Below are 8,402 nucleotides of genomic sequence, written 5' to 3'. Positions count from 1 at the left end.
TCAACAGTTCTGATTCCCAGTCCCCAGAGGCTCCAGATAGGAAGGTGGCAATTTTACATACCTCTTGGAGGAAAACTGCTCTTTAAATCACAGGTGATTCCTCTTGACAATTCCACTTGACTTTCAGAGCAGGAGCCGTGAGACGGTAATAGAGGAGGGCGTCTGATGAGAAAATTAGCAGAGCTCCACTCTTCCCCTCCCCCAAGCCTTTTGCTCTGCTCTGTGCTGTTCTTGCCTATTTACTTTTAATGAAGTTCCTTTCAGGGAAGCATTTTTTGTGTTGTCTTTCTGTTGCGTTAGATGCTGGGTGTGGTGTTGAGCATCCCATGATGAAACAGATAGAGGAGAGGTCTGGCCTGATCCTGCTTGAGCTGTCCCTTGCTGAGCTGGGAACACTCAAAGTGATGCATTGTAAAGCCATGGGACTGCCATCCCTCCCACCAGCAGCAGCACACTACAGGAGCCCGCAGGATGGAAGGACTGTTGTGATCTTGGGAGAGAGTTTCAGGCATCACACCACTGCAGGGAGGAATTTCTCTGCATACTCCATACCGTATAGCAGTAGCCGTACACCTGAGGGATAGCTGGTGGTCTGGGAACTGGAATAGCAAAGGTGATGGGGACTGCAAGGAACAGAGCAGTCACTGCTAGGGCGTTGCCTCTGCTTCTTGCACTCCCCCATTTGGATGCAAGGGCCCTTGTTGTACGTCAGTCTCCTTGAAAGTCATGTCAAGCTCTGGGGAGAAAATCTTCAATGAGGTACTGACAATGTCTGGATTTCTATTCTTTTTAATGTCATTGATGTTTGTACCTGGATTATACTCTATATGGGACTGTGATCAGAATACCTCTGCTGGGGAGTGATGTTCCCTACCATGATGTCAGGAATATGAATGAGTTGGGAATGTTAATTTCTGAACATCTGTGATTGAGCAAACCAGTAAATAATTGTACTTTTAAAGGTCAGAATAATGAGGTTATATAAAGATTTCTTTTTCTTTCACCACTACCAAATGTTTTCTATGGGGACTGTTATATAATTCGTGTTTTCTGCAAAGACCAGAGGAATAATGATCCCAAGTCTGGGATGAGGCAACCCGCCAGCCACCAGGCAAGGATGCTGCCTTATTTATGGCTGGCAAATGGGAAAATGGATGAAAATCCTTCAGATGGGCATTGTCCAAATTCATTTCACTGGAGCCCCAAAGCACTTTCTGCAGTCTGTGTAACGTGACTGTGATACACCCATGCCACAAAACTGTGTTTTACCATTAAAATCTAAAGCCTTGGCAACACATGTCCTTCCAATGCAGAGAAGCTCATAAATAGATCAACATCTCCTCTGCTGTGAAAAAGTCCTTTGAAATCTGCTGCTAAATCACATGAAATGATGGTTATTGGCTGCTGTGAGCAAGCAAGGAACTTGTCCTGCTTGTGAGTTGGAAAAAGGCTGCTTTGCTTGGTTTGTGTTTGCAGAGCTGCAGAATTGACATGGGTTTAGAACTCTGATGCCCTGCAGACTTGCTCACATCTAGCCTGTGGCCCAAATGGGCTTTTAGCTGGGTGTCTTGCCTCTTTACCAAGACCTGTCAGTCACTTATCTGGGCAGGTATCCCAGTTCAGACCAGAGCCAAATGAGGAGCCAAGGGAGGCAAAGGCAAGGATTTTATTCCCGCCTGATGTGATGCCTTCAGCAACACCTTTCCTTTACATGTGGGGAATGCAGCAACGTGCCAAAGCCAACTCCAGAGCATATAGCATTTTCCTCTATATAGGACAAAGGTGCCTTGGTGTGTTTTTTGAGGCTGTCCACCTCTCACTACAGCAAGCCTTAGGGAGCTTCCCTTTTCCCTACTCTGCATCGCAGAGAAATCGGCACTTTCCTCACTGCCTACTTTATGTCCTGCTCTGCCAGTGATGCAGTCTCTCAACAGGGGCTGCTGCTCTTGAAGCTGTCGAGGTTTTACCCTTGTAAAAAGATATCAAGTGTCCAACTCCTGTTGAGGTGGGAGGAGGGAAGGAACAGTGAGCAAAAAGCTCTATTAAAAAAAAAAAAATTCTGAATTGGCATGGAAATGTTTAGCTTGCTGTTTCCCTCTTGGCAAGTGTCAGAGGGCAACAGTTAAGCAGGACAAGTTCCAAACTCCTTCACTGGCTTTGGGTCACAGCAGCTATTTTGTACCTGCTGCTCTCTGGTACTGGCTGAGCAAGGCATTGTCTGGCACCACCTGCCTTTCCCCCCAGCCCTGCAAAGGAGGATGTAGAGGTTCAGGCTCAGCTGCCACCACCAGTCTGTGGAAGAGGGCTTTGCCACCTGGGCACACCTGTGGAGGAGGTCTTTAAAAGGCAGCCAAGGAAAGAGAATCTTGTTATCATTAGGCTGGAATGCCCTCTACCATCTGCAACTCCCATGAAAAAGCTTACCCAGCCTGCTAGATGAAAATGGTGGAAATCCTGTGTTGCCTCAGGCCAGCAGACTGTCCCAGGCAGAGAAAGCCAAGTTTTGCACCAGTGTCCCTGTGCCAGCCTTCATCCAGCCCTGCTGTATACCTCAGGCACAACATGAACTTTCTTGCAGCCAGTGGGCCAGCTCCTGACCAGCCAGCACGGTCCTGCAGCCAGCCAAAGCTTCCAGTATGTGGTCAGGTGTAGGATTCCTCACTGAAATGGGTTTGCATCTTTACCATCTGAAACACACTGATTATTTTGGGTTTAATTACAAGTTACCTTACTGTATGCTTGGGGGAAAAAAAAAAAAAAAAAAAAAGAGAGAGAAAGAAAAAGAAAAGTTCTACTCTGTACATCTTTGGGAAGAATTTCTAGGGTCAGAGAATTTCAAGCTCAAAGGTTTACAATCCTAGCAAGATAAGGCCATATAATAGCCTCCACACTTTATGAGGAGAGCTTATGAAGAGGTCAAAATGGCTTAGCATAAGGGTCAGTTTTACTTAAAGTTCCTGTTAAAGGAGGGGAAGTAACATCCTAAATCTTCATAGCTGGCTTTGACAACCTAACTATAAGGTTATAGTGGTTTGCATTGTTTGTTTTTATCCCCTGGACTCAGTGGGTTTTCTGCTTTCAGTGAGTCAATGAAATGAATCCCAAAATGAAATTCTGTCTCTGCCCCAGGGGTCTCTGGCCAGGCAGTACCACTGTATGTCTTGTGCCTTTGGAGGGGTGAGTGATGCACCATTATGATCATCTTCTCTACAATTCATCTGGTATCACTCTGTTCCTAAATTGCTGACACATCTGTGAATGGCCTCCTGTCTCTATGAACCTGGGTGGGTTTCCTTTATCTCCTCTCTGTGGCATAGTGCTGCCTTGTCCATGCTCCAGCAGCACTGTTCTCGGTTACAGACTGGAGGAGAAGTCTGTAAACAAATTGTACTGAATGTGTCTTGGGAGCTGTGTATCAGTAACATCATTGTCCTATTGCCTGTGTGCTGTACAGTGGTGAAAAGAGTCAGCTCAGAACAGCCTTAAAAGTACCTTAATAAGAAACTACAGATAGCTTTGCAATGAGCTCCTAGGGAGGCTCACATGCCTTGACTTTGATGGCTACACTAACCTGCCAAAAAGAACTCGGAAACCTGCCTCTTGGGCCATTATATGTTGCAAATTTATGGAAAAAATTGGGAAAGCAAGCTACTAACAGGACATAAAAGCAAGCCAGGCATTGTTTAGAGGACCAATAAATAAGTTTTTCATAGAACAAGTCATTGGTGGCTAGGTGATTTTACTGGGTGGAGATACCAGCTCCATAACAATTTTTTCACTGTGGAAGTATTCCAGTGCCCCTGTACCCTCCCAATAACTGCAATCCCCATGACAGATTTCAGGTGCAAAGACCTCTTGCTAGGCTACAGGTTTATTTTGTATGCAGATAGTGTTTGTTCCTGTGACTGACCTGCTCTGCAGATCCCTTCATGCCATTGCAATGCTGATTGTGAAGCAGACTGGAATGGGTGCTCCTATTGTTTTGGCCTTGACAGCAGAAAAAAGGGAGTCCAGTGGATGCAAACTCTGCAATGCCAAGGCTTAGAGGCTGTCCAGAAGCTTTTCTGTGGATTTCACAGCATCTTAATGGCTTTACATTTAACCTTCAGAAATATTCTTTGAGTCTCTGGAAACTCAGAGCTAGACCAGCCCCTAGGGCTGCAAGAGTCACTTGCCCCAGGGCCAGGAGCCAGCTGTTGTCTTTCCCATAATTAGGTAATTACCATGCCTTCCATTGTCCTTGGAAATTAGGAGAAAATGCTGTTACAGTTACCGTGTCTTGCTTGACTCCCTCAGTGCTGCTTGCTGGGTATTGTGAGGTTTCCATCAAACACACTTTAGCAGCAGGCAGCTTGCTCTTAGATAAAATCAGGCAGCTGACTTTCTTCACAGTTATGCCTGGGCATCCGACTAAAGCACAGAGATGGGAGCGAGCTGGGCTGCTCAGCGTGGACAGGCCCTGAAAGACAAGGAGGGCAGGAGCACTGCTACTCCTTCGCACCACCGTGAGCTCTTGTTTCAAGCAAGCTCCAAGGAGCAGTTTATGAGGGGCAGTGCTGAATTGGCACAGAGCATCCAACAGCACCACTATGGAGTAGTTTGCAGAGCACAGCCCAGTGAGCAGGGTGGCTTTTGTGCTCCCTCGCCTCTTCCTTACTGTAGCTACAATGAGCAATTCATGTACTGACAAACTAAATATAGGAAAATGTCAACGTTTTCTCCCATCTCCCTGGTTTCCTGTCATTCAGAGAATGAAGATGAGCAGGAATGAGAAAGGGACGAGGACAGACCCTGCTCCTTTTAAAGTGAGCGACAAAGGTTCCCCATAGCTCAAGGTGTGAGACTTCCTCTCTGCAGCAAGCCCCGAGTCCCACACACAGTACCGACACGTCTGGCAGCACTTCAGTCTCTAGAAAATAGAAATGGAAATATGGATATGTGCCAGACACACACAGCTGAGTAGGTTTGGCTGCCAGTTGGCTGGCATGAAACCCGCAATCTGACGGCAAGACAGCCAAACCTGTGCTATAAGTGCCCACAGAAGAGACATACATACAAACGTATATGGAAATGAATGCAGGTTTTCTCCCTAGACAAGCATCCATTGGGGAGGGACCAGTTTTGGCTGTCTTGAAGCTTCTCCCACGTCAACACTTGCCAGAATTGTTCTTGGGAGTAGACAGGACCTCCAAGCTACCTACTTGTTTTTGTAGGTTATGAAAGTGGTCTTTGAGCAATGTAGAGCATTCATGTGGTCACAGCCAGCAAAGCATTGCTTAGTGGTTAAATAGCAGATGCCATACTCCAAGACTGCCAGATTGGTAACTGTCAAGACTACTAACATACCACAAAATGTAAAATCCACAGATGGTCTTTTCTAGACGAACTAAACATTAACTTTGTGTTCATCTCAGTGACTAGGAACTGAATTTTCTTAACCTCATTCCACCTCAGCAGCTTCCAGGAAGCTACTTCTGCCAGCCAAGGTGAGGGTGAGGTCTTGGGACCCTGTTTTGTGGATGGATGTGGGAGAGGAATATACTTTAGCAAGAACTTCCCCTTATCCTGCTCCTGCAGTAGTTGGGGAGCTTATTCAGTACCCCACAAGGAGGTGGGGCCTGTCAGGTTTTTATGCTAAACCCTCCTCTAATTTTTAGTCCAGCAAGTTTTTGGTTTTAAAGACAAGACTTGGTCATGGATAGGGCATTGGTTTACAGGAGGCACCAACGATTTCAGGCAGGCCTTATAAGGATACCAGCCTTTTGATAGGTGTGAGCCCCTTCTCTCCCTCTGTGACCAAAATTTTCCTTGCTGTCTTGCCCCAAACTGGAAGTGAGGCCTGCAAGGCTCCAGATCAGATCACGAGTGAATTGATTTTGTTTCCAGCTCATCTAGAGTGCCTCACCATCAGTTCTGTCTTAGACACAGGCTAGGACTTGCACTAACCCATTTTTCTAGTTTTGTCACTGTAAGGCACTTCGGGTTTCTTACTACTGATGTGGCTGCATGATAACAGCAATGAAGACAAATTACCTCAAAAATAGGCAATAAGCCTTTTAGCTCTTCAGAGCAAAACAGAGCTATTCTGAACAGCCCACAGACAAAAGAAATGGCTGTTTATCTTCATTTACAGCTACTGTGAAGTGGCACAACATGCAAATTCACTGGCCCAGGGGCAACAGCTAAGGTGGTACTGCAGTCACAGGGCTTGCTGTGGAGGGGGAAGGACAAGACTCTCTCCTTCCCACCATCAGCCTTTGCCTCTGTAGCCACCTCAATACTTTTTGTTTGTAAGAGCTGGTCACTGCATGTCTCATCTCCGTGACTGCGAGCTCTGCCACTGAGCTGAAGAATAAGATAGAAGGACTATACTAAATTCTTACCAAACTGTTAAACAAACATTTAGATGCCTAGCATCCTAACATGTCCCCCCTAAAGTAGGGAATATGAGGGAATCATCTGCCAGCACATGATGTGTCTTAAAGGAGATTTTAAATGATTTCCCTTTTTTTTTTCCCCCTTCCCTACAATAAGCAAGATTTGCTGTTTCCTTCCAATAGGAGGAGACCAGTGTCCTTATCAGAGCTTAACCACGTGCCAGTGGGCATAGAGAGCGAGCAAATTCATATCTTGTCCTGCAAGTGAGGCATACTCTCAATTATCGACAGGGAATGACACAAATGTGAGCTGAAGGCAAGAAGGTATTGTATACACCTTAGCATCAGCCCAGGGGTCAGCTGGACCCGCCACCATTGACTCGCTGAGAGAGAAGCATGTCTTGACACAAGACACAAATTCTTTATTACTCCCCTGTTGTGTTACCTACCTGCGTGGTGGCCAAGGAAAATCTGACACAGTTCCCGGAGATGACAAGAAATTATGCCTGTGAACACGTAATTTGTTTGGTCTCAGATTTTTCCCTTGCTCACTGACACAGACAGACCAATCTCTGCTGATGTGGGGAGGCACATATGCATAACAAGCTTTTGTAAAAGCTGATTAATTCAGGTCTGTGACTGTTTTTTTTCTGTTTCTGGACAGCAGCAGGGAAGAAGTTAATGGTCCTCTGCTTGCTTGTAATATTTCTGTCACTGCTATTGAACCCTGCAATTCCTGAGTGTTTTCTGGTGAATTTGCTTCTCAGCAATACTTGCTTGGTAGAATCCCTTTGGTCGTTTTATTTTTGGGTTTGATCTTGCTTACTCTCACTATTATAATTGCATGTCCTCTTTTGGGTCAAAAGCACCTTCTTATCTGCCATTTCATGGTATAAATGTCATGAAATTTTCTCATTCAAAGTGAATTAGTCAGGAGGAGGAAGCAGATATATTGGTAAGGTAAAAGTAAACATTTAATGCCACTATAGTTTGATTTTTTTTTCCAGACATCATATTTTTGACAATGTTTCACACCTCAGATACCACAAAAAGGATATTTTTTAGCCAGCAAACAATAAACTTTACAATTTTAATGGCAAAAGGCTCAATGCATTTGTTGACCAACTTGAAAATGGCTGTGACTTTCCACATTTTGAATTTATCCTCATGCTGTTCTTTCTTTTTTTTGCCCCATAAAATTTAGTTGATAAAATATATATATCTACTACTGATACATCCTCTTCTGGAACTACCCACTGGTGGGACCAGCATAAGTTCTATATCTATCAGTTTCTCTCCTCCTTAGCCCTATTTTATATCACTGTTAAAATGAGAAAGAACATAGCCACGGACAGAGTGAAATGGATTTAGCAAACATACACTTCAATGCATAGCACTTAGATAAGCATTTCCAACCATCATGTGTAAATAAATTATAAAATACAAGCAACTCTATAAAACAAGAACATCCTGAGTTTACAAATAAATTATATCCTTCATACATAGAATATGATGTGGATGTTAGTAACCAGCAGTTTCAGCTATGGGAGGGAAAGAAGTAAAACGTAGAAAAGTTAGTATCTATGCATACATAAAACATATATGTATGTGTGCTACATGTAAATACTCACACACATACATATACAATATAGAGGGTGAATACATCCATATCTATATTTTATAGAGAATATGTAACGTAGCTGAAACTGCCTCAAGCACCAATTTATTACCATTATTATAAAGTTTGCTCAATACTTAAGTACGACCACTCAAAGTAAGATGGTTTGGGTTGTGTTTCATTTGCTGTCCAGGAGCGTTTGAAGGTAGTTTGAAATATTATATCTGAATGCTACTATTTCACTTTCATCACCTGCATTCTTTGCAGAATCATCATGCCCTTTGTGAGCGTCAATATGTTGCATAAGTAAGCATGAGACTGCTGCTTATAAAGCTGGTGGCAAAATCCATACTGACTTCAACTGGTTTAGTAAAAGACTGCTACATTTTCAGGGAAAAGAGATTTTT

The sequence above is a fragment of the Empidonax traillii genome, unplaced genomic scaffold (assembly GCF_003031625.1).
Source record: "Empidonax traillii isolate 1590-97213 ecotype Southwest subspecies unplaced genomic scaffold, ASM303162v1 scaffold721:size320634, whole genome shotgun sequence".
Taxonomy (NCBI): Eukaryota; Metazoa; Chordata; class Aves; order Passeriformes; family Tyrannidae; genus Empidonax; species Empidonax traillii.
This window is presented reverse-complemented; position numbering follows the sequence as displayed.